The sequence below is a fragment of the Balaenoptera physalus genome (assembly GCF_965194825.1).
Source record: "Balaenoptera physalus genome assembly, chromosome: 11".
In the NCBI taxonomy this organism is placed as follows: domain Eukaryota; kingdom Metazoa; phylum Chordata; class Mammalia; order Artiodactyla; family Balaenopteridae; genus Balaenoptera; species Balaenoptera physalus.
The window spans coordinates 81,736,532-81,763,126 of record NC_138896.1 but is presented as its reverse complement, the minus strand read 5'-3'; the positions used below and the strand labels follow the sequence as shown (position 1 = coordinate 81,763,126).

Sequence of the window (26,595 nt, the reverse complement as noted above, 5' to 3'; positions counted from 1 at the left end):
AAAATGTAATGAATAATTTAATGTATACAGATTAGCAGTCTTTTATAATATTAATCGCAACAAGAGGCCCATTTGTGCCCCATAAAATACAAACCTTGCCTGTTTTATTTATGAAACAAATGTACATCTTAGGTACTCGCTGTTCTTTGTAGGAAGACACAGTGGACCGGAAACTCTGAGTTGATCACCTGGGAGTTCGTAAAATGCTCAGTAGATTTTTGCGATGTTTGGCTGAGACCTTGTGAAAGGAGACAAACATGTAAATGAAGTCAACTTCACAGACCTCTGGGATCCATTACAGCTCAAGATGCTCTTAACACATAATTAGCAAGGGCTGTTAATCACATTTAATAGGTGTTGAGTAATGAGCTGAGACAGGGTATCTGCTGTGACCACTTCCTTCTCTGATTTGGTTAGGCAAGTAAATGCTGATCGGATGCCCACCCCACATCTACACTCTGAAATGTGACTCGGCATTATATTTTTTCTTTGCTGTCATCAGTGTCTTGATCACTGGGAACTGAGACATTCTTGATAAAAGCACAGAAGGAATCTGTCCAAAAGTCCCCTGGAGTGCTTTTAATGAATGCATTTTCCTTGGCTTTATTCTGTTTTCTTTGCCTCTTTTCTCATTCCAGTCTGTATCTGATTTGTCAGTTAGTTGTTGAGAGACAAATCCAAACATTTGTGAATAGCAGGTAACTCAGTCTCGGCAAATGGGCTATTTCTGCGTCTGGGATCTCAGAATGTCGGACCCACAGTGACCCATGTCATCCTTTTACAAATTTTCTCAGTGCTGCAGTAGTGCAAGAGTTAGAGACTTTGTGCTCTACATCCCAGTTCAGCTCTTTCAATTGTTTTCCCATGAATCCAGTCTCCTTGGACAAAATGGAAATAATATAGATGAAACGAATCCTTTTACACCCCTAACCCTCATCTTGGTCCCTCCTCCCCTTTGTACCCCTGCAAACAGTTTGTGCTGATTCTTCTAAACTTTTGAAAGAATTGTATTTGCTGGTCAGTAGAATTTTCAGTAGAAAACATATAGCATTGTTAAATTAGAAGTTTTTTTGCTTCTGTTTTTAGCTAGTGGAATCATACTGTATCTGTAGAGCTGCAACTTTTTCAGGGAACAGTTTACTGAGTGTCTTCTTATTAGTGTCTTTAGAATTATTTTGTTCTTTTTTACTAGCATGGTATTCCAGACTGTAGATATACCACAATTTATTTAGCCCCTTCCCTGTTGATGAACAGATGATAGTTGTTTGCAGCTTTTCACAGCTTTCGTGAATATCTTTGTCCATGCCTCCTTGGTTTGTGTGTGTGAAGACCACTGTAAGTTGGCAAACGGTGACCAGCCACTCAACCAAATCCAGGCCGCTGCTGTTTTTGTGTGGCCCACAAGCTAAGAATTGTTTTAACATTTTTAAATAGTTGAAAAAAATCAAAAGATGAATAACATTTCTTGATGTGAGAAAATTATATGGAATTCAAATAAAGTTTTATTGCAACCTAGCCATATCCATTCATTTATGTATTATCTATGGCTGCTTTTGAACTACAGCAGCTGACTTGTTTTCACAGAGACTGTAAGGCTTCCAAAGCCTAAAATACTTACTATTTGTCCTTTACAGAAAAAGTTTACTGATGTCTATTCTAAGGTCAATAAGAAGAAGTAGAATTTCTGTATCACACAGCATTAAAAATTAACAAACTGCAAAATGCCCCCCTTTAAATGGTTGTATAAATGTGCAGTGTGTAAGACAGAATATTTATTTCTCCACATCTACATCGATTTTTTAAAATATTATCAAAATTGACGTTTTTCTGAGCTTATAGAGTATAGTGGTATTTTACTGTTCTGATTTGTTTTTGCCTTTTCTTGATTCCAGTAATATTGGCCATCTTTTCATATGTTTCCTGGCCCTTTACATTTCTTTTCCTCTATTTTTGTAACTGTATCACATGCCTCTTAGGGATAATATTTTAATAACAAGTTTATTTTATTCTTGTTTATTTTAATAAACAAAAAGTAAGAATAACATTTATTGAACATCTCCTGTGTGCAAGGTACTATGCTGAGTGTTTCACAAATGTTATATAAGCACCACAGCAATCCCTGTGGTAAGTATTAATATTATCTCATTTCATAGATGAGGAAAGTGAGGCTCAAAGAGGTTAAATCACTTACCCACATTCACACAGCTGATCCCTGATAGAGACAGATTTTTTTTTTTTTTTAATGCAGGCCTTTGTTTCCAGTCCCTGATCTTTGCTGTTAAACACTGGCTCTGAGTCCAGTGCAGGATAACTACGTCAAGTGAAACATTAGTGGGAAAAACTTCAAGTTAGGGACTCTGCTCATTTTCAGGTATACAGGGATATTCCCAAGTCTCAAGACATAGTTCAACCTTGCTTCTCTTGAATTTGTAAGTCTATATCACATACCACTTTAGGAGAACCTGTGGTTGCCAGAAAATCACTTGATTGTTGTAGTTTCACAGAGGTTCACAATCATGAGTTCCATGTAGTTGAAGTATCTATTATTGGAGTCAAAAACCTTCCGTTTGCATCTTGGCTCCCTAACTTATTTGGTACATGACCTTGGATGTTATTTTGCCTTGCTAGGTCCCATTTTCCTCACTGCTCGCTTAAATATCAATAATAATACTATTCAAGATGAAAGGAGACGCTTTTAAGAAGTGTCCAGCACAGTTCCTGGCACATAATAACCCTTCAATAACAATTGCATCCCTGTCAAAGTGTAAGAGATAATCCATCTGGATTTTGCCTTTTATGGGGAACCTGGCCCTAACTAGGCGTTTCTCATGAACTGTAGTCCTTAGTCTACCAATGTCAGAGTGTCTGAGGATGTCTATTAAAATGCAGATTCCTGGGCTTCACATCATCTGATTTAATCATCAAACTCTGAGGATGTCCTTGGAAATCTACACTTTTAACAAGTTCCCAGATGATTTTGGGGCAGACTAAAGTTTGAGAACCACCAGACCATCAAAATTCTGGTGGCTTTCTATTTTTAAAAATGCTAATAAAGGTTATTCTCCTTTGGAAGCCAGTTAAATATTTTAAACCATATGAGGTCAAGGGTATCTTCTTTATATGTAACTTAGATTCCTCTGACAATAATTGTAAGATCATGTCCTCTTCTTTTAGCAGAAATGCCATCTTTGACATAATCCTTATAATGTCACCCTCTGAACTCTTTTATCTTCTCTATTAAATATGTTCTGATAACATCAAGGTTTTTGGATGATAGATGATGTATTACATCTGTTTTTTTTTTAAACTTTGGGTTTATTTATTTATTTATTTATTTATTTATTTTTGGCTGTGTTGGGTCTTCATTTCTGTGCGAGGGCTTTCTCTAGTTGCGGCAAATGGGGGCCACTCTTCATCACGGTGCACGGGCCTCTCATTATCGCGGCCTCTCTTGTTGCGGAGCACAGGCTCCAGATGTGCAGGCTCAGTAATTGTGGCTCACGGGCCCAGTTGCTCCACAGCATGTGAGATCTTCCCAGACCAGGGCTCGAACCCGTGTCCCCTGCATTGGCAGGCAGATTCTCAACCACTGCACCACCTGGGAAGCCCTAGATGATGTATCAATTTAGGAGTGCTTTGTGGAGTTGGTTCTTTGTATTCCTTGATCGAATTTGTTATAGATTCTTAGCTTAGAAGACGGTAATAGAGTCCTTTCTTTTAGGAAGGAAAACAGTGTTTATTGTCTTGATTATCTAGACTGACTCTAAGTCCTAGATAGTGTTTGAATTTGGCACTGATCTTGTCACCAGTCATTTGTAAGGACATCTATAGCTTCCTTGCCTCATCTCCCAACCTTTGTTCATGTACCATGCCCTAGACCAGTTCTCAAAGTATGTTTCCTAGTGCAATGGGATCAGCGTCAGCATCACCTAGGAACTTATTAGAAATGCAGATGATCTGCACAACTCCACAGCTACTGAATCAGACATGTGGAGGAGATGGGGCTTAGCAATCTGGTAACAAGCCTTCCCTGGGATTCTGTTGCATGCTCACGTTTGAGAACCAGCTGGGTTCTAGAGTTTAGTCTCAGGTCTTTCCTAACCACCTGGTCTAAACCTGTCTCTCCCTAGCCCACCACCTGTCTTGCCAGCCTTTAGCATTGTACCCTGTTTGTTTCCTTCATACCCTATCACAATTTGTAGTTACATGTTTATTTCTGTTTTACTTGAAAGTCGTCTGTTTTCCGAACTAGATCATAAGCTTGGTAATTACTAAAACCATACCTATTTTATTCACCAACATATCCCCTAGCATGTAGCACAGTGCCTGGCATGTGGTAGATATTAAATAAATATTTAAGCAAATGGATGAGTGGATGATCAGTTAATATGAAAGTGACTGAGGTTATATTTCTTCCGATCTGCATTTTTTTGCTTGTTTGCTTTTTTGTTATTTATGTAGACAACCACACACTACTAGTTTCATAACTAATTTGTAAGCTGTTTACAAGGATAATTTACATGCTGCACACACACACACACACACACACACACACACACACACACAAACAAACTCACACTGCTTCCTGCAACCAACTTGCTCTGCTGCTTTCAAATCCAGTGGCAATGTCTTTACCACTATAGATGTTTCAGTTTGAGGAGAGAGACAGTGTTCAGTTCACTTAACATGCACTTACTGCGGAAGTAACACGGGCACATCAGGGCAAGCAGCATTGGAGTTGACATGGTACTTCTTGACTAAGATTTTTAACTCCATTGGCCTAGACTCGCCAGTGTTCTGAGCCATTCGCATTGTGAAGGTTAAAATCGGGAAAGCTCTTCCACCGCTCTGCCTTTCTTTTCCTCCCTCTCCCCCTCCCCCGCCACCAGCCCCATGTCTGGCCCTCCCTCTCTTTAATACCTCACTCCCTCTCACAGTCCTTGAATTTATTAACTCCTTGACGGCGTTCCCCTCTATTTGATAGGTTTCCCCTCTGATTACTCCTTCAGATCTTCTCTAAAGGGCTGGTGAAAATCATTCGCTGCGTGTAGGTAGAAGAACTTACAGTCTTCTAGAAGTGGACTCTCTTTTTGCCTTTTATCATCATCAGCAGCGGGTCTAAGAGTTAGGTGTGGATTTGAATCTCAGCTCAGCCCCTTCTTAGGTGAGAAAGCTTGAGTCGGGTTCTTAGCTTCCCTGAGCCAGAGGTTGCCCACCTGTGAAATGGAGAAAATAACAATTACATCCTGGCATGGCTGTGAGAACGAACGGGGTAAGATTTGCGGATTACCTAGCTCAACACTGGTGCTCAGTGTATGGTACTCACAATTGAAATATATTGGGTACAGTTCCCATGATCTTGGGAGAGACTAGGAAGCTACAGAGGGAGGGAGATTTGTTAACAGGCCACATTAAAATAAAATGTAAATCATGGCAGATGGAAAGGAGATGGAGATTCTGAATCTCTTAGGGACCTAAATATGAAAGTAGTCTTACTTTTCTGTCCTCATACTCTATTGACAAAAGTACCTGCTAATGGATTATGAGGAATGCAAGCTAATACATGCCCTTATCCCCCCTCCTCAGGATTCTTCTCAAATAAATGATAATAAACTGCCCTCCTTTTATTTTTTATTTATTTATTTTTTTTCCTCCTTTTATTTTGATAAACTTTCCAGGCTAAAATCCCGGAGGTGGTGATAACACAGTGAAAAGGCTTTCCTTCAAAATAATAAATATAAATTTATTTGTTAAATGTTTAAAACGTGTATTCCAACTTAACTTTCCTAAGGCATCATCCAGGAGTTTTCCAGTGGGAAAACTCAGATTCACATCTTTTTGGGAATCGTTATCACTAGAGATTTCAGCATTGTCAAATGAATCCAGCTCAAATATATTCATGGTGGGACATTTATATCTTTTATATTTTACCCAAAATTATATAATGTGTGAGGTTTGTTGAAAACATTATCTTTTTCATAATGATGGTCTGGTGCATTTTTTGTGACCTGATCTAAAACATGATTTTTAAGTTTTTACCTTGCCAGTCACAAACCAACATCCTCCCTGTCATTTGCATTATGTGGAAAATAAACAACATTTAGCTGGAAAGACACAATCCAGAAAGATCAGCCAATACATCACCAGTAGGTCCAGAATTACAATATACATAGTAATTAGCAGTGGCTGTATGAACCCTTCAGTCTTTGGCACTTCCTCAGTGTTTTCATAAATGGCTCTGTTCCTTGGTAGTCTGTACTCTCCAGTATAGTAGTAGGATTTTTGTCCTTCTGGACACATTAAGTGGATTATTTTCTTAGAGGAGAAGAGATTATGAAGAGTAATGTGCCATTTTTTTCCCCCGAGCAGATGCTGGTTTCTTTGATAATTTCCAATTTGAAATAAGAAATAAGATAAGCTTTCGTTCTTTACAGGAAGGCAAAATGTCTTACAGAATAGACTGGGAAAACCAATTCATTTAAGAACTAATTTAAGAATTTTCTGATTGGTGAAGAATATTGACATCAGAATCTTGTAATCCACGTTACTTTGAAACTAAGATCCTTGTACATTGGTGCAGGTGGAAGTCCTTTATGTGTATATAACATATGTAACATAAAGTCTTAGATACATGTATGAGGGGTTAATGTTTTCCCCAGGTCCTCTCTTCGACTATTTAAGTGTCCCTGTCTGCCTCAGGATCCCAGAATTATTGGTCAACAGGAAGGTAGATGTATTTTGCAAAGACTAAAACTTTAAACTTTCTGTCTTTTTCACTCCATATAGGAATAAGGAAGATCTTGGATTGCAGTGTGTGTTTGCAGGGAGTCACTAAATAAGCAGAATGCTTATGAGAAGAGAAGCAAGCTTATATATATCTCTCTCGCTACACACACACACACACACACACACACACACATATATATACACACACATATATATATATAAACTTCTTAAATAACATTTAAAAATTCATCTTCTGTCCTATTCAATAGTTTTCCAGGAAAATTACTTAACTCATTAACTCTCTTGCATTTATAAAATAAAATGAAGGGTATACTGCTCATCCTACATATGAAAATTCAATTCTGATTTTTAATACAATGCTGTGAAAAGTGACTGGTATATATTTTAAGTAGTTATCCATAAGGTGTTATCTACTTATGTCGATTATTTTCAAAGTAAAAAAAGCAGTTTGAACACATTATAATTTTATCTTTTGCCAATTAAAATATTTAAAATCATTTCTTGCAGTACTTTTATCCACAGTCAGACCTTGTGAGAATCTATTGATAATTGCTTGGTTAGAATGAAATTAACCTGCATCAGTCTTGTAACTAAAACGCCCACTATAACCAGCTGATTTTTCTTCCTTTTTACTCTTTTGAGGTAGGCTTTCTCTTCTTCAGTACTCTGAATTCTAGAGAGGCTAACAAATATTCAAAATTACCTGCCATCTTTTACCGTCTGGGTAAATACTCACTTATTTCTGTTTTCTTCTTACTGGTGAATAGTCTCACCTAGATGGGACAGAAGTGCTTAAGATCTACTTGCCTCTGTCTCTAGATACAGCTACTAAACAGCTGCATCAAAACCTGACATTACTTTTCCTATTTAATTTTACCTATGCATTCAGCTAAACAATAACAGATTCTTAGTATTCTGAATTATCCTCTGTTTTGCTTCTATTCCCTTAAATTTGTACTTCTTGTCAGAATTATTAAGCATTAAAATGCATTAATGTTGTTAAAGTGTTGTGTTTGCTCGATTTTCTCATTATTTAGAGTTGAACACTTTTTAAAGTTGGAAGCTTTTTTATCTTGCTTTGTCTATGTTACCCTATAAGATTTTAAGCAGATGGGTTGCATACCTGTTTGCTTTTTGAAACACAATAAATATTCCTCATACTTCTTTAGAGATACATCCAGGAGAAAAACTAAAGTAGTTTAGTGTTGCATAAGAATACTTGGGATTGCTAAACAAGTTGCATTATTGTGAAAAATGAAGATTTTGTGTTGTTATGATGATAATCTGTTTCTTTCTTATTTATTTTAATTGCAAAATAACTTGCTCCAAGGAAGGATGAGTTTAGATGTATTACTGAAAGCAAGAACATGTTCTGCTTTTTAAAACAGCTTGAGTAAATTATAACTAGATCATTGAGGTCTCAGTCAGTGGTTATTACAGCATTAGGTAGCAAAGCTAACTTCCTATGGAACAAGAAATAATACAAACATTCCAACAAATGTAGTTTCTCATTATAAACCTCCAGAGTCCAAGGTTACAGATTGACTGTTATTTGTTAAAGCAAATCTTTCAGTTTGTACATAGATAATTGCCACCTTTAGTAAACTGAATTATGCAAATATTCAACTTGATGAGAACTTGAAAAATACAAATTTGTCTTAAATTTGCTTTGCTTTAGACCACTTCTTTCTCTCTAAACAAAGGATTCTGATTACTCTAGGACTTAATATTTGCAATAGCCCTTGGGTCAACAATTTCTCTACCTATTTTTTCACTAACTGCTCTGAAATTAATGGCCAGTGATTTTAATTATAATTTTAATCAAGGCAGACTAAAAGAACTTGGAACTTATGATTTAATTTTCCAATATGTGCTATCATATTTAATCTTTATAGGAATCCAGTGAGGTAGGTATTCCTCTGTTGTGCAAAGGAGGAAATGGAGGTTCTTAGTGTGTCAAAGGACACACTAAGGAATTGGCAGAAGCCACCCAACTCTTTTTTATTTTAATTTATTTTTGGCTGCATTGGGTCTTCATTGCTGCACGCGGGCTTCTTCTAGTTGTGGCGAGCGGCAGCTACTCTTCGTTGCGGTGCGCGGGCTTCTCACCGTGGTGGCTTCTCTTGTTGCGGAGCACAGGCTCTAGGCGCGTGGGCTTCAGTAGTTGTGGCTCGTGGGCTCTAGAGCGCAGGCTCAGTAGTTGTGGCTCGTGGGCTCTAGAGCACAGGCTCAGAAGTTGTGGCACACGGGCTTAGTTGCTCCATAGCATGTGGGATCTTCCCGGACCAGGGCTCGAACCCATGTCCCCTGCATTGGCAGGCGGATTCTTAACCACTGCGCCACCAGGGAAGCCCCAGCCACCCAACTCTTAAGCTACAGTGTTGAGGTTTGAGCCCAGAGAGTATGACTCCAGACCTAAGACCAATGGACTTAGTCTCAGTGCTGTATAGCTCCGTGTTATCATCTGCTAAAGGACATGCATTCTTTAATCTATGGCAGGTAACTCTTCTAAATACTCTCAGGAAAGCCATTTAGGAGCATTTAAAAAAAAAGTCCACCCCTACAGTGGGAATTGATCTTTCCTTTGAGGGCAGGTGCCAAGATAGAACTGCATCAATACCAAAGTTTTGATACTAATACTAATATTTTTAAAACACTAATTTTTTTCCAATTTCTGCAGTGTCTACTGTACCATTAGCTCTTAGGAAATACCAAATTGGAAAGTAGATGGCACACTTGGCCTAAAATACAGACCTTCATTTTCTTTTGTCAGTTATTCCTAGTCTAAACCCTCAGCGCCCCTTTTTCCTCCCTGACTTGTCTCCTTCATCTCCCTTATTTCAGTCTTCCCATGACTTTTCTGTGACCTTTTTGCTTTCCTCTTTTTCCTCACTTTCTGTCATCTATCTTTAAAGATCCCCAAATCTCATTCTCTTTGTTCATTTCTTTTGACTGTGATTTCTTGCTACGTTGGATTTCACATGTAGTGAACTTCTGGGATGTCTGTATTCTTAAATGTTATGGATGCAGGTAGCTGTTCTAGGGGGTGCCTGGTAGGCAAATATGGATTGAGAGTTGGGGGGAGGGGTCCTAGGATGGGATTTATTTAGAACTAAATGTTCAGGTCTAAGTCTGGAAGCCCAGTTTAACCCCAATTTTCGGCTCAAGTCTCAGTTGAGGAAGTATGTTGAAACTCGACATCATGTCCAATGTGTTCAGTGAGCTTAACTGTTATAGGCTATGATGTTGCCAGTGCAGCTTATTTGAAATGAGTGTTTACAGAATAAATGTGCTTGAGTATGTCCTTATATATTTGTATATATAAACTTGCCTATGTTTTCAAAAAGTTACTTGATAGGGACTGATGGAAGAAACTTGAAAAAAAGTTCTCTTAGATACTTTCAAAATGAGGCATTTACTGTCTTCAGTAGAACCTTTGTTTAGTATGTAACTGATACTTGAAAATTTAAATATAGCTTTCACTGTGAGTGGCTTCAACAAGTCCTGGTAACGGTTGTATGAAACTCTTCTTTATGGATCAACAATTCATCAAAGGGAAAAGAAACGTAGAAGTATTGTTAACATGTATATGTGTGTATGTGTTTATTTATGTGCATTTTGCAAATATTTAAATACGTATCTTACCCTTGAGTATTGTCTGAACGTGGAGCATGAGTCCTTCTTAATAAGTGTCTGATCTAGATAAATTTCACAGTATTCAAAAAGATTTGATCACTTGCTTATGGTTTCAAGTAGCCTGATCTGTAGGAAACTTTGTAGTAGCAACCTTCTTGGCTTACTAAGCATCTCTAATTGTTAGGCTTCCTCAACGATTTTTTGTTTCACAGACCTATGAACTGAGGCACAAGGTGGGTAACAGGTTAAATGAAGGAGAAACAGCAGAAGTATCATACCCTGAATCTACATCTGCACATATCAGTAGAATTTTGTAATGTCCTAAGTAATCCAGTATTTTTACCAGTAACGGTTAGCAATGCCTTGGTTTTAAGCAAACAGAAGTAGATTTTAGTTAGTTTAAGGAAAAAATGAATTAATTGACAGTCTCTAGGGTAGTTCACTGTACAGGTAGTAGGAGATTGGAGAATGAGACTTGGGAATGGACAGGACACAGGGTAGAAGTGTGGTTATAGAGAGCAAGAGCTACTTGACAGTTTTATGAGAACAGCCCTATTGGAAGCAAAAATTTCCAGTTCTTTTGAGTCTTTTGGTTACCATAATCAAGATTCAGGTTTCAAAGAGAGAGTATCCAATTGGCATAAATTGGGAAATGGACCCAATCTTGGCAAGGGCACATCTTATTGCCAAGAGTGGAGAAGATGATTTGGGGATGTGATTATTAAAAAGCTATGGAATGGTTGGGCTGCTGGAAATAAAAATCTAGTGTATAATTTCCCATCCTTCTTTAGAATTTGGCATCTCCACAAAATCTGACAATGACTTTAAAGTGAAAGCCCGTATTGAGATTGATCTTTACATGAAAATGATTAACTTGATCCACAAAACGTACAGTAAAAGCAAACAATAAAGAAAGGAAACTAATAAAGGAAATTGATTTATTTGAAGTGCCATGTGTCTTTTTCACTTTCCTGCATATAGCAGGACCGAATTAGTGGCAGCCTTGGCTCCAGTGGTCTGCCGGGCCAGCAGAAATAGGTTTCAACCATGCCTCGTTTGATTGTATTTTGTCTGAATCGAAGGACAGAACAGCTTTGAGTTTGCCTGTGAGATTACCTCGTTTTGAAGATCAGGAAATTTTTAGAGAAAAGTATTCTTAATGGAAAAAGAGGAATTTAATTTACGGTTTTGAGCATTGTGTTCTGATAAACATTTTTATGTCTTATATATGTGCCTGTGCTTGTGACCATTTTACAAACAGTCATTCATCAACATTTATCAATCCACTAAGTGTTTTTTGAGCACTGGGGGATATGCAATTATTATACCAATTTTTTTTAACATCTTTATTGGAGTGTAATTGCTTTACAATGCTGTTTCAGTTTCTGCTGTATAACAAAGTGAATCAGCTATATGTGTACATATATCCCCATATCCCCTCCCTCTTGAGCCTCCCTCCCACCCTCCTTATCCCACCCTCCTTATCCCACCCCTCTAGGTGGTCACAAAGCACCGAGCTGATCTCTCTGTGCTCTGCAGCTGCTTCCCACTAGCTAGCTATTTTACATTTGGTAGTGTATATATATCAGTGCTACTCTTTCACTTCATCCTAGCTTAGCCTTCCCCCTCCCTGTGTCCTCAAGTCCATTCTCTACATCTACATCTTTATTCCTGTCCTGCCCTTAGGTTCATCAGAAGCATTTTTTTTAGATTCCATATATATATATGTTAGCATATGATATTTGTTTTTCTCTTTTTAATTAACTTTTTTTGGAGTATAGTTGACTTACAATGTTGTGTTAGTTTCTGCTGTACAGCAAAGTGAATCAGTTATACATATACATGTATCCATTCTTTTTTAGCTTCTATTCCCATATAGGTCATTACACAGATTTAGTAGCATTCCCTTTGCTATACAGAAGGTTCATTTTTTTTTCTTTTTTATTTATTTATGGTGGTGGGATGAATTGGGAGATTGGGATTGACATATATACACTAATATGTATAAAATAGATAACTAATAAGAACCTGCTGTTTGTAGATTTTTTTGATGATGGCCTTTCTGACCAGTGTGAGGTGATATCTCATTGTGTGTTTGATTTGTATTTCTCTAATGATTAGTGATGTTGAGCATCCTTTCATGTGTTTGTTGGCAATCTGTATATCTTCTTTGGAGAAATGACTGTTTAGGTCTTCTGCCTATTTTTGGATTGGGTTGTTTGTTTTTTTGATATTGAGCTGCATGAGCTGCTTGTATATTTTAGAGATTAATCCTTTGTCTGGTGATTTGTTTGCAAATATTTTCTCCCCTTCTGAGGGTTGTCTTTTGGTCTTGTTTATGGTTTCATTTGCTGTGCAAAAGCTTTTAAGTTTCATTAGGTCCCATTTGTTTATTTTTGCTTTTATTTCCATTTCTCCAGGAGATGGGTCAAAAAGGATCTTGCTGTGATTTATCTCATAGAGTGTTCTGCCTATGTTTTCCTCTAAGAGTTTGATAGTGTCTGGCCTTACATTTAGGTCTTTAATCCATTTTGAGTTTATTTTTGTGTATGGTGTTAGGGAGTGTTCTAATTTCATTCTTTCACATGTAGCTGTCCAGTATTCCCAGCACCACTTATTGAAGAGGCTGTCTTTTCTCCACTGTATATTCTTGCCTCCTTTATCAAAGATAAGGTGACCATATGTGCATGGGTTTATCTCTGGGCTTTCTATCCTGTTCCATTGATCTATATTTTGTATCCTGCTACTTTACCAAATTCATTGCTTAGCTCTAGTAGTTTTCTGGTAGCATCTTTAGGATTCTCTATGTATAGTATCATGTCATCTGCAAACAGTGACAGCTTTACTTCTTCTTTTCCGATGTGGATTCCTTTTATTTCTTTTTCTTGTCTGATTGCTGTGGCCAAAACTTCCAAAACTGTTTTGAATAATAGCAGTGAGAGTGGGCAACCTTGTCTTGTTCCTGATCTTAGAGGAAATAGTTTCAGTTTTTCACCATGGAGAACGATGTTGTCTGTGTGTTTGTCATTTATGGCCTTTATTATGTTGAGGTAAGTTCCCTCTGTGCCTGGTTTCTGTAGTTTTTATCATAAATGGGTGTTGAATTTTGTTGAAAGCTTTTTCTACATCTATTGAGATGATCATATGGTTTTTCTCCTTCAGTTTGTTAATATGTTGTATCACACTGATTGTTTTGCATCTATTGAAGAATCCTTGCATTCCTGGGATAAACCCCACTTGATCATGGTGTATGATCCTTTTAATGTGCTGTTGGATTCTGTTTGCTAGTATTTTGTTGCGGATTTTTGCATCTATATTCATCAGTGACATTGGCCTGTAGTTTTCTTCTTTTGTGACATCTTTGTCTGGTTTTGGTATCAGGGTGAGTGTGGCCTCGTAGAATGAGTTGAGGAGTGTTCCTCCGTCTGCTATATTATAGAAGAGTTTAAGAAGGATAGGTGTTAGCTCTTCTCTAAATATTTGATAGAATTTGCCTGTGAAGCCATCTGGTCCTGGGCTTTTGTTTGTTGGAAGATTTTTAATCACAGTTTCAATTTCAGTGCTTGTGATCAGTCTGTTCATATTTTCTGTTTCATCCTGGTTCTGTCTTGGAAGGTTTTGCTTTCCTAAGAATTTGTCCATTTCTTCCAGGTTGTCCATTTTATTGGCATATAGTTGATTGCAGTAGTCTCTCATGATCCTTTGCATTTCTGCAGTGTCAGTTGTTACTTCTCCTTTTTCATTTCTAATTCTGCTGATTTGAGTCTTCTCCCTTTTGTTCTTGATGAGTCTGGCTAATGGTTTATCAATTTTGTTTATCTTTTCAAAGAACCAGCTTTTAGTTTTATTGATCTTTGTTATTGTTTTCTTCATTTCTTTTTCATTTATTTCTGATCTGATCTTTATGATTTCTTTCCTTGTGCTAACTTTGGGGTTTTTTGTTCTTCTTTCTCTAATTGCTTTAGGTATAAAGTTAGGTTGTTTTTTTGAGATTTTTCTTGTTTCTTGAGGTAGGATTGTATTGCTCTAAACTTCCCTCTTAGAACTGCTTTTGCTGAATCTCATAAGTTTTGGACTGTCGTGTTTTCACTGTCATTTGTTTCTAGGTATTTTTTGATTTCCTCAGTGATCTCTTGGTTATTTAGTAGTGTATTGTTTAGCCTCCATGTGTTTGTATTTTTTACGCTTTTTTCCCTGTAATTGATACCTAGTCTTATAGCATTGTGGTCGGAAAAGATACTTGATATGATTTCAGTTTTCTTAAATTTACCGAGGCTTGATTTGTGACCCAGGATATGATCTATTCTGGAGAATGTTCCATGAGCATTGAGAAGAAAGTGTATTCTGTTGTTTTTGGATGGAATGTCCTATAAATATCAATTTAGCCCATGTTGTCTTATGTATCATTTAAAGCTTGTGTTTCCTTATTTATTTTCATTTTGGATTATCTGTCCATTGGTGAATGGGGGGTGTTAAAGTCCCCTGCTATTATTGTGTTACTGTCAATTTCCCCTTTTATGGCCATTAGCATTTGCCTTATGTATTGGGGTGCTCCTGTGTTGCGTGCATAAATATTTACCATTGTTACATCTTCTTCTTGGATTGATCCCTTGATCGTTATGTAGTGTCCTTCTTTGTCTCTTGAAATAATCTTTATTTTTGAGTCTGTTTTGTCTGATATGAGAATTGCTACTCCAGCTTTCTTTTGATTTCCATTTGCATGGAATATCTTTTTCCATCCCCTCACTTTCAGTCTGTATGTGACCCTAGGTCTGAAGTTGGTCTCTTGTAGACAGCATACATATGGGTCTTGTTTTTGTATTCATTCAGCCAGTCTGTGTCTTTTGGTTGGAGCTTTTAATTCATTTACATTTAAGGTAATTATCAATATGTATGTTCCTATTACCATTTTCTTAATTGTTTTGTGTTTGGTTGTGTAGGTCTTCTTCTCTTGTGTTTCCTGCCTAGAGAAGTTCCTTTAGCATTTGTTTTTAAGCTTGTTTGGTGATGCTGAATTCTCTTAACTTTTGCTTGTCTGTAAGGTTTTTAATTTCTCCGTAGAATCTGAATGAGATCCTTGCTGGGTAGAGTAATCTTGGTTGTAGGTTTTTCCCTTTCATCACTTTAAATATGTCTTGGCACTCCCTTCTGGCTTGCAGAGCCTCTGCTGAAAGTTCAGCTGTTAACCTTATGGGCATTCCCTTGTATGTTATTTGTTGCTTTTCCCTTGCTGCTTTTAATATTTTTTCTTTGTGTTTAATTTTTGTTAGTTTGATTCATATGTGTCTTGACATGTTTCTTCTTGGATTTATCCTGTATGGGACTCTCTGTGCTTCCTGGACTTGACTGACTATTTTCTTTCCCATGTTTGGGATGTTTTTGACTACAATCTCTTCAAATATTTTCTCAGACCCTTTCTTTTCCTCTTCTTCTTCTGGGACCTCTATAACTTGAATGTTGGTGCGTTTAATGTTGTATCAGAGGTCTCTGAGACTGTCCTCAATTCTTTTCATTCTTTTTTCTTTATTCTGCTCTGCGGTATTTATGTCCACTATTTTATCTTCCAGGTCACTTATCCGTTCTTCTGCCTCAGTTATTCTGCTACTGATTCCTTCTAGAGATTTTTAAATTTAATTTCTTGTGTTGTTTATCATTGTTTGTTTGCTCTTTAGTTCTTCTAGGTCCTTGTTAACCATTTCTTTTATTTTCTCCATTCTATTTCCAGGATTTTGGATCATCTTTACTATCATTACTCTGAATTCTTTTTCATGTAGACTGCCTGTTTCCTCTTCATTTGTTTGGTCTGGTGGGTTTTTAACTTGCTTCTTTATCTGCTGCATATTTCTCTGTCTTCTCATTTTGTTTAACTTACTGTGTTTGGGGTCTCCTTTTCACAGGCTGCAGGTTCCTAGTTCCCATTATTTTTGGTGTCTGCCCCCAGTGGGTGAGGTTGTTTTAGTGGCTTGTGTAGGCTTCCTGGTGATGGGACTGGTGCTGGTGCTCTGGTGGGTGGGGCTGGATCTTGTCTCTCTGGTGGGCAGTCCCGAGTCTGATGGTGTGTTTTGGGGTGTCTGTGAGCTTAGTATGATTTTATGCAGCCTCTCTGCTAATGGGTGGGTTTGTGTTCCTGTCTTGCTAATTGTTTGGCATGAGCATCCAGCACTGGAGCTTGCTGGCCGTTGGGTGGAACTGGGTCTTAGTGTGAGATGGAGATCTCTGGGAGAGCTCTTGCCAATTGATATTACGTGGGGCCAGGAGGTCTCTGGTGGTCCATTGTCCTGGACTCGGCTCTCCCACCACCGAGGCTCAGGCCTAACACTCGGCTGGAGCACCAAGACCCTGCCAGCTGCATGGCTCAGATGAAAAGGAAGGGGGGAAAAGAAAAAAAAGCCAAGCAGAAAGAGCCCCAATCCAAATGGTAAAAGCAAAACTCAACAGACAAAAATCACACAGAAAAACGTACACCCACACTCATAAAAAGAAAACAAACAAACAAAAAACAATAAACAAAAATGAACAGACAGAACCCTAGGACAAATGGTAAAAGCAAACCTTTTGGGAAGTCTGAGGTCTTCTGCCGGCGTTCAATAGGTGTTCTGTAGGAGTTGTTCCACATGTAGGTGTATTATTTTTTTAACATCTTTATTGGAGTATAGTTGCTTTACAATGTTTTGTTAGCTCTGCTTTATAACAGAGTGAATCAGCTATACATATACATATATCCCCATATCTCCTCCCTCTTGTGTCTCCCTCCTACCCCTCTAGGTGGTCACAAAGCACTGAGCTAATCCCCCTGTGCTATGTGGCTGCTTCCCACTAGCTATCTATTTTGTATTTGGTAGTGTATATATGTCCATGCCACTCTCTCATGTAGATGTAGTTTTGATGTATTTATGGGGAGGAAGGTGATCTCCACATCTTACTCCTCCGCCATCTTGAAGGTCTCTGTATACCAATTTTTAAGATAATTAGCATGGTACCTAACATCCATGCTAAGTGCAGAATAAATGTTGCCTTTTGTTATGATAATGGTTACTACAAATATCTGATAAAAATAAGCACTTGCTATGTGATAGGCTCTGTCACTTAACACTTAGGAACTTGATTATTTTTGCTTTGTTACTGATAAGGAAATTGAGGCTTAGAAAGGCACAGATGGTCATCTTTAGTTGTAGACAACAAAAATCAGTCTTGCACAGGGTTTCTCAACCTCTACCCTGTGGACATTTTCTTGGAGGGGTGGGGGCTGGGGGTGGAGGGAGGACTGTTCTCTGCACTGCGGGGTGTTTAGTACCATCTTTGGCCTATACTGACTAAATGTCAGTAGCACCCTTCCAGCTGTGACAGCCAAAAATGTCTAAAAATTGCCAAGTATCCCTGGGCATTGGCAGGGGTTGGGTGTGGACCAAAATGGCAAAATTGAACCCAGTTAAAAACCACTGGTCTAGCTAGCTTGAGGAAAAAAAGAAATATACTGCAGGATCTCTGATGCTGCCACCCTGGAAACCTGGATGTCCTTTTGTCCTGCTCATTCAGAATCTGGATTTCTGTGGTAGCTCCTATTGCCTCCCGTCACTTTCTGAGTCAGTTACCTGAAAGGCCTGTGTCACGTGCCCTTACTGAATGGGAGCCTGGGAATGTTGGGCCCCATAATACTGGCAACTCCTCAGATATTTAGGCTTTTGTTATTGGGTATGTAAAGACTGGTCTTGGGACTTCAAAAAACTTACATTCAACAAATCCAAGGGCTGTTCCTTAACTGTTCCTGTAAGCCAAGCACAGTGGCAGGTACTGGGAATTTAGGAGACAGACATGGTCCTAGCTCTTGTGGAGCCTACTGTCTTTTTGGAGACAAATAAAATAACAATCTTAGTGCTGTGATGGAGAGAGGAACAAAGAGCTACCTGTGTAAATTCAGTGAAAGGAACATCAACCTGGGCTCAGGGAATGTGTCCAGAGGTGGTGACTTTAAACCTTGTCCTAAAGAATGAATGATTTTTTTTTTCCCCCAAATCAGGAATAGAGCCTTGGCTCCTGCCAAATCCTGACACAACCAGTAGTACAATATATACTTGATGGCTTGAAATGATAGATGCTCATTTTTGTGGGGTGCAGTTTAAAATATACTTTCTTTTGTTTGTTTGTTAGGTGATAAATAGCCTCTTCCGTCTTAGAGATTTTGCATTCTTCTCACAGTTCTGATGACTTACCATGTGTTGACAGTTTTTTTGCTCCAGGGTCTGTCGTAGTTTCATTGCCACAGGGTTTCTTGATGCTGCCAAGGGAGCTCTAAGTTATATAAGGCTCCCTTTTTCAAAGAGAGGTAAGCGACTTAGATTAGAGATGGGGGTGTTGGAGAAAACTGAGTGCCTAGGTGAGCCTCTCCCTCTTTGATATAATCAGAACAAATCTTTATTGAAGGGCACATTATTTCTTAATTGGTACATTAGGCTATTGGAAGATAATTTTAATTCATGATGATTGATGGTATATGTATATTCTTCTCGTGTGAGGGAGCTATTCCATACAAATTTTTGAGTATCTCTCTCTCTGAAAGGATTCAGTACCACCATGTAGATCTATCAACATAACCCTTGGCCCTCACTACCTGAGGAGAGTTTGTGTTACAAACATGCCCCACCCTCGCTCCCCTTTTCAGCGCTGCATTTGTCGTGCCACTAAAGAAAGCTTAGGAATTCTTGACCACAGTGTTCTAGGCAAAGATATAGATGTTTACTCCTGTAGAATGTCATTGGATGCTTCTCAGGAAAGGAGCTTAAACTCTGCCTACTCCCAGGTCTGTTGAGAAGAAATCCAAATGCCACCAGCTCCTGAGATAATTTTAGCAACCAGCACTGTTAAAGCTGCATGAAGATAAACCTTCTAACTGCTTTTTTCTTGGCCTCACTCTGTCAATACAATTCTGCTTTTTTACACTGGTCATTTCAATGCTTCTTTTTCTATCTTCGCCTACCTGGGCTTTCATTTTTGGAGGAAATAAGTAGTACTTGAGAACGACAGGGACTGTGGGCTCCATTATCCTCTGTAGGCCAGAGTGTACACTTTGTATGCTACACAGAGAACCAGTGAGAACCTTTATGTGGTACTGTAGGATCTCCGTCAAATAAGATTTGAGTTCTGGGCATGAGCATCACTGTGGAAAGGTGGTCCTTAAGAGTAGATACTTATTCCAAGTATTGGCATGAGAGTGTGTGAAGTCTCAGACAGTTGGCCACAGGGGCTTCCTTTTCATTCAGTAAAATGAATGAGCATCTACTATGATTGAGCATCTACTATGTGCCAGGCGCTGTGTTTATCAATGAAGATACAGGGACTAATATTCTCAGCCCTCAAGGAACAAAAAATCTGTCCCATTTTTGGACTACTTCTAGCTCTCAGAAGAGAGAGGAGTAGTATGTATATATACATATACCCAATAACCTACTTCATTTTAGGCAAAACGTTGTATTATCTAAACCAGCATCAGGCTTTCTGCTCTGAAACTTAGATAATTTGAAAACAGGTATCTTTGAGAAATCTACTGCATATGGCTGCAGTAATAGGTTTTTAAAAAGTGAATAGAATTAATCACTTGTAAAAATAAAGCTTATTTTTCTCTGTATCAGCCAACTGAGAAACCAACCAGTTTTTAGACTGTGTTCTCTTCAAGAGACGCTATCCGCCAGATCTAATTAGGTATAGCTACTATCTTTTGTAAAACTAAGGTTTATAATAGTAAGTATCACGACCAAAAAAGTTGAGAGAGTTAAGTGGCAGCCACAGTGGAATCCAGCCAGTCTGACTCTTGACTTTGAATTTCCATCATGGTTGATTTCTGCCACCCATGGTCCTTGGAAAACTTCCTCCCTGTTTTGCAACTAACTGCAGGTTATTCTTAGATTTAGACAGGAAAACAAAAACAGTGAGTGACAAGACCAGATGCACTTTACCTCGGTTATGAATACAGTCTGATCGGGTGTCTGTGGGATTTTCTTTCTTCTTTTTAAACCCTTCTTTAAGTAGAATGCAAGATGATAAAGATCAAGAGATGGCAGGGTGGGGGAAACAATAGCCCCTTAATAAGATGCTTACTAATCAGGCAGGCATTTGTGTCTCGAGTTAGGGATATGAAAGTGACAGACTGACCATTTTGAAGGCTGCCGTCATTACAGATTGGCGTGTTTCTAATTACACATGAAATGAAAGGCTTCAGAGAAGAAATGACCGAGAATACTCAACTGTTTAAGTATCTGATTAAGGCGAGGAAGCCTTGTGAAAACCAAACTGCAAGACTGCACTTCTCCCAATGTTTTTCAAAACTCATTCAGAATCTACTCTTTTTTCTCTACCTTTTGTTATTTTTTTCTGTCCAACTACTTCTGTACCTGAATTTGGAATGTTCACATCTGAACTATCAAGTCACAGCAGGAAACAGATGGCACAATCAGAGGACTTAGTGGGAGGGATTTTAGTAAAGGGACTCTGTCTGAGGTGTGAGCAGGGCTAAGAGAGCTACAGGGAGTGGAGAAGCACCAGACACTAGCCCTGGTGGGAAACGGGGACCTTCTCTAAACCTGGAGGGGCAAATGTGTTGCCAGAGACTCCTAAGTGCTGACCCTAACCAAGGGGGCCAAGCAGGGGTTACTGAAGCATGATGAGAAGGAGAGCAAGTAATTTCCCCGTCTTCTCGCTGCTCTCTTGCTGATGATTTTCATTGGCCAAACTGAACCAGAAGTCAGGAGATAAATGAGTCTGGTAGATACATAGAAAATAACTTTCCAGGGCACAGGTCAGGAAGGGCAGAGCATGGCTCTGGGGGCATATGGCACCACGCCGGCCTTTCATTAACATAAAACCAATATGGAGATCACACGTATATCAGCAGATTAACTTGCATTTCACCTCCAAGTTCAGAACCAAGGAATTCACCACACATATATTGAACAGACACTATGGGCAAGGTGAAAATAACCATTGTAAATGCATAGAAAATGTCTTTCCTCATAGATGGAGCCTTCAAATCCTGTGCTCTCAGGGTTTGCAGAACTGGTGCCTCCAGGGGCAGGTGTACCCCATAAATGAGTGGACTGGGCTAGGTGGTAGGTAATGGTGAGGGCTGGGTCTGTTACGAACTCTTCAGCCCTTGCTGTCTGTAAAGGCAACAGTCACTCTGCAACACCTAGGAATTCAAGCCTGACATTTTCAGTTTGTCTCTCTCTCTCTCTCTTTTTTTTTTTTTTTTTTAACCAAAGGAGCAATATACCTGGATTTTTCTTCAATCATCTCATTTTTAAATGTTCACAGCTAATTAAATTTTGTTTTTTACAGACCTCAAGTTTAGATTAACAAACTTCTCTTGTTGAGTCCTGATGGCCCCTAAGTTCTTTGGTCTTTTGAGCGCCCCTTTGTCCTGTTCCCAAGGCAATGGCCTAATCGTACTTGATGTGGGAAGGCCAGCTCCCTGCCCCCAGTGTCTCCAGACATGTGTGCGGTCCCTCCTGTCGAGTCCTAGCCTCTCTCGCTCTGGATTCCTGCTTCCGTGTGCAAGCTGGCATCCCCACTCAGCCTCTTGCCTTTGGTGACAGGCAGATCTCTTTACCTCTTCCTCTAATCCCCTGGGCTACCAACCCAAGGTGATTGTTTCTAAGAGACTTTTTCTGGATGTGTGGCGATAACAGAGCATAATCCTGTGAGAAAGCAGGACTGCACTTCCGATGCAAAGTCTGATGCCACAGGCTTGGCCACCCTCTTCCCTGGAGCGTCTCCTCAAGTTCTTTCCTTCTTAGGGCTCAGACTGCTGTCAGAGTCCTCCGTCCTCTGCTTCCTATTCCAGCGCCTCTTCCATCTCCTCTCTTCTCCAGGTCCCGAGATGTGCTGTCCCCTCCCGTCCCCTACTTCATTACAGCACCTAGAGACAACTCCCGAATTCCTGTGCTGTCTGTTCTCATTACTGCCATACTCTTTGTTGCAACATCTCTTGCTTTAGGCTGGGCTCTTAGATCACCAAAAGACCCAATGAAATGAGCAATCCTACCTAGAAGAACATTTTTCTGCCCTGAATGCTGCCATCCTTCTAGAGCAACCAGCTCAGTCATTGCTGACTTAACATAATGCAACTCTCTTGTCCTCTTTCCGTAACCGAAATGCCTGCTTCAGACTCCTTCCTGAAGTCAGGAAGCAAGAGGGTATTCTGAATTGAGAAATAGGGTTTACCTCAAAAGAAATCTACAACTCTGTAAAGTTTGGTAACAGGGGGCGGTGAGGACAGCTTGCCAAGGTGAGACACACAAAAGCTTTCCTTTTAGAATGCATAGAAATGTAAAAAAATATTTATATATCATGGCTGATGAGATAGGGATACACAAAAGCTTTTCTTTTGGAAGGCATGAAAATCTAAAAAAAAATGTATCATAGCTGATGAGATAGGGAGTGGTTTCAAGGCTAAAAGGTGATTATAATCACCCACACAGCTGTTGTAAATGGTGTCCTACTTTGTATTTTTGTTTATTATAGGCTAGAGGGAAGTAAATTACCACCTCATTGCCAGCCAATAATCATTTTCCAGGAAAAGGTAATTTATCCTCTGAAAGGGAATATTCCCCCACTCACCTTTTTGATTGCTCCACTGTGTGTGTGACTGTCGGACTGCCTGCTGCCCGTGAAATAGGTGTTTCTAGTCTCCAGACCCAGATGAAGCTGGGCCAAAGCGCCAGTGAGGCAGACGTGGGATCAGATTGCAGTTAGCCTCTGGCCTTCAGGTGGCGGTCACTGTGGGAGACGGCGAATGTCGCAGGCATTTAATGTTATCTATCTCCTTGAACTTGACTCTGAGGGAAACTAGCCTTTCTTCACAAAATGTTGAAGGATATGACTTCCTCCATCATAAGGGTTAACAACTGGAGAAAATGGCATATTCATTTTAGACCAGGGAGAAAGAAATCTCATTGAAACACACACACACACACACACACACACACCGAGAACTTTCCTCAAAATCCCTTACAGTTAATAAACTAGGTACTATACAGCAAGATGAAGCATTTCTTAGGATATAAACAAAATACCTGAAGATGTACTTTAACTTTTAGGTGATTTGTTTAGTTCCTGGTTAGCAAATTGTTCCTGCAAGGAGTAGAAAGCTGACAGAAAGTACATTATATTCTAAAAGGGACTGATTATCTGACCCCAAATAGATATATTAACATTAGCTTTCAGAATACTCTATGTTAAGCATAGTAGTTACTTCTCAGAATATGATAAAATTTCATTCTTATACATGGCCTTTCCCTCTTCAAAACCATCTTATTTTTAAAATTATGTATGTATGTACGTACATATATAAATGCTTTTATTATTTGTATTATATTTTTTAAAGCCTTTTCTTGGCACACATCCAGATTTTGTTGTTGTTTGTTTTTTTTCCCCCTGAACCTTTGTTTCTACCTATGTAGTATGTAAATAATGTTTCTATTTGGTTCCAAATAGATCGATTCCAGGTACCTTATTCCTCCCATGTAATTTGATTTTTTGGGTCATACAGTAACCTTAGTATTTTTCTAACGTGTCAACTGTGTAATTTACTAAGTATCTCTCTAGATTTCAGACAAAAATTACAAGTACAAAACTGATGGATATGTTGTAAAATGCTCATATTGCTCTAATAGAACAGGTTTATTACTCATTTGAGATGGGGCAGTGCTAACACTTTATGTGTTGATGCTGTTTCCCATGTGGTTAAATGGACCAAAAATCTGTATTTCTTTGTAAAACTTTCAATTAACGTTAATTAACTGCCAAACTTGATGTGCAGGATATGACTTGCCATTTGTAGATTACACCCTTGGTTTTCTCTTGCTCATTTGGTTAGTTTCTTTGCTGCCTGGAATTTTGCTTAGAAGGTGGACAGTTATACTTTCATTGCTATGTGTTTTCTCTCCACTCCCTCCTTAGCAGTATACTTCACAGATTTAGGGGGAGAGGTTGCAGAAACTTTTACTTAAAGTAAAATTGGTTATCAGTTTCACATTTCAACTAGTCACACCTTTCTGTCTCTCACTGCTGCGAGAGATGGGGAGCTCACTCACTGCCAAATCTGTACAGTGAGGACTTTGACATTATTAGATGTGGTTCTATAAAAATGTGCCCCTCAGATCTTTTGCCCCAAGAGCATATGGACTGAAGACCCCAGTTGCTGCAGTATTGGATTCACCATTGTCTCCAGCTGAGGCCGCACTTCCTGTAGCCAAGAAAAGAATGCAGGTGAGCTAGTAGGACAGACCCATACCTGTGATAAGTGAGGTGCCTTCCCTGGAAGACTAGTGCAAGGGCTTCTTCTGGGCCTGACCAAACCTTTTTCAGAATTACCCTGGAGCTCAAGACTCCTCCTACCCAAAGCTCCTAGCGTTTGCCCCTCCTTCACAGGAGTCAGACCTGCTTCATGGTCTGAAAGATGGCTCTCCCTGCCGGCTCCTCCTCCTTCCCTTTGTCCCCAGTACATCTCTTGCATGTCAAATTCTGATTCAGTGTCTGCTGGTCAGAGAACCTGAACTTAAGCAGATAGCAACCTAAGCTCTGCCTCTAAATTGTTTTTAAAAGTGCCTTCCTTTCCTGCAAATGAAGTTAATCTTTGAATACTCTGAGTGGAGAGGGTCCCATCTTCACAGAAAAGAATTTGTTTATCCATGTGATGCATTTCCTATGTCCTTACATCGTAGTGGGGGCTATAACCCATACAGAAGAAGCTTCCTTGTTGCCCTGGTACATTTTCATACATGATTTTGTGGGGGGACGAAGAGAGAGAAACAATGTTTCCCACCTTCCCCCCAAATTCAGCCCAAACATGAGACAGAGAATGTTTTCATCTTTCATAGTGATTTTTTTAAATGATCTGGAGAAAAAGTGGAAGACCCCTTTATTAGTATACAGCCTAGAAATTAATCTCTTTTTCATGTTAAACATAATTTAATGAAGTAAAACTCATATAAAGGTAACCATTTTGAAGTGAACAGTTCAGTTGTGTTTAGTACCTTCAAGGTGTTGACCCATTACCACCTCCATCTAGTTTCAGCACATTTCCATCATTCCAAAGTAAAACCCCTTACCCATTAAGCACCTTCTCCCCATCCTCCCTTCCCCCCAGCCCTTGCTAACTACTAATCTGTGTCTGTATCTATGAATTCATCTATTCTGGATATTTCATATAAATGGAAACATACAATATGTAACCTTTGTGTCTGCCTTCTCAGCACCTATAATTTAATCTTGTGTTTATTTTCTAATCAAAAATGTCCTTAGCAGTTACGATCATTTCACTCTGCACAAGAGTGATTTTTTTTCCTCCAGCACTGTCTTCTTTCAAAGCATAAGAAGAATCTTCATTGTATTTTTTTCTTTTCTTTTTTTTTCCTTAACATCTTTATTGGAGTATAATTGCTTTACAATGGTGTGTTAGTTTCTGCTTTATTAACAAACTGAATCAGTTATACAGATACATATGTGCCCATAGCTCTTCCCTCTTGCATCTCCCTCCCTCCCACCCTCCCTATCCCACCCCTCTAGGTGGTCACAAAGCACCGAGCTGATCTCCCTGTGCTATGTGGCTGCTTCCCACTAGCTATCTATTTTACGTTTCGTAGTGTATATATGTCCATGCCACTCTCTCACTTTGTCCCAGCTTACCCTTCCCCCTCCCCATATCCTCAAGTCCATTCTCTAGTAGGTCTGTATCTTTATTCCCGTCTTGCCCCTAGGTTCTTCATGACCATTTTTTTTTTTCCGAGTCTATATATATGTGTTAGCATACGGTATTTGTTTTTCTCTTTCTGACTTACTCTGTATGACAGACTCTAGGTCCATCCACGTCATTACAGATACCTCCATTTTGTTTCTTTTTATGGCTGAGCAATATTCCATTGTATATATGTGCCACATCTTCTTTATCCATTCATCTGTCGATGGACACTTAGGTTGCTTCCATGTCCTGGCTATTGTAAATAGAGCTGCACTGAACATTGTGGTACATGACTCTTTTTGAATTATGGTTTTCTCAGAGTATATGCCCAGTAGTGGGATTGCTGGGTCGTATGGTAGTTCTATTTTTAGTTTTTTAAGGAACCTCCATACTGTTCTCCATAGTGGCTGTATCAATTTACATTCCCACCAACAGTGCAAGAGGGTTCCCTTTTCTCCACACCTTCTCCACAATTTACTGTT

At 39.0% G+C, this 26,595-nt stretch overlaps 1 protein-coding gene and 1 long non-coding RNA gene across 17 annotated transcripts in view; one reads left to right on the top strand and one right to left on the bottom strand.

The window, feature by feature from the left end:
* Positions 1-26,595, top strand: part of FHIT (fragile histidine triad diadenosine triphosphatase) — a 1,480,075-nt gene that overhangs the window by 787,619 nt on the left and 665,861 nt on the right. The window lies entirely within an intron of this gene.
* Positions 3,295-25,781, bottom strand: LOC309637575. Its single transcript, XR_014250672.1, has 2 exons — positions 22,993-25,781; positions 3,295-5,216 (listed from the first exon to the last, which is right to left on the bottom strand). It is a non-coding gene; the product is annotated as an uncharacterized lncRNA (long non-coding RNA).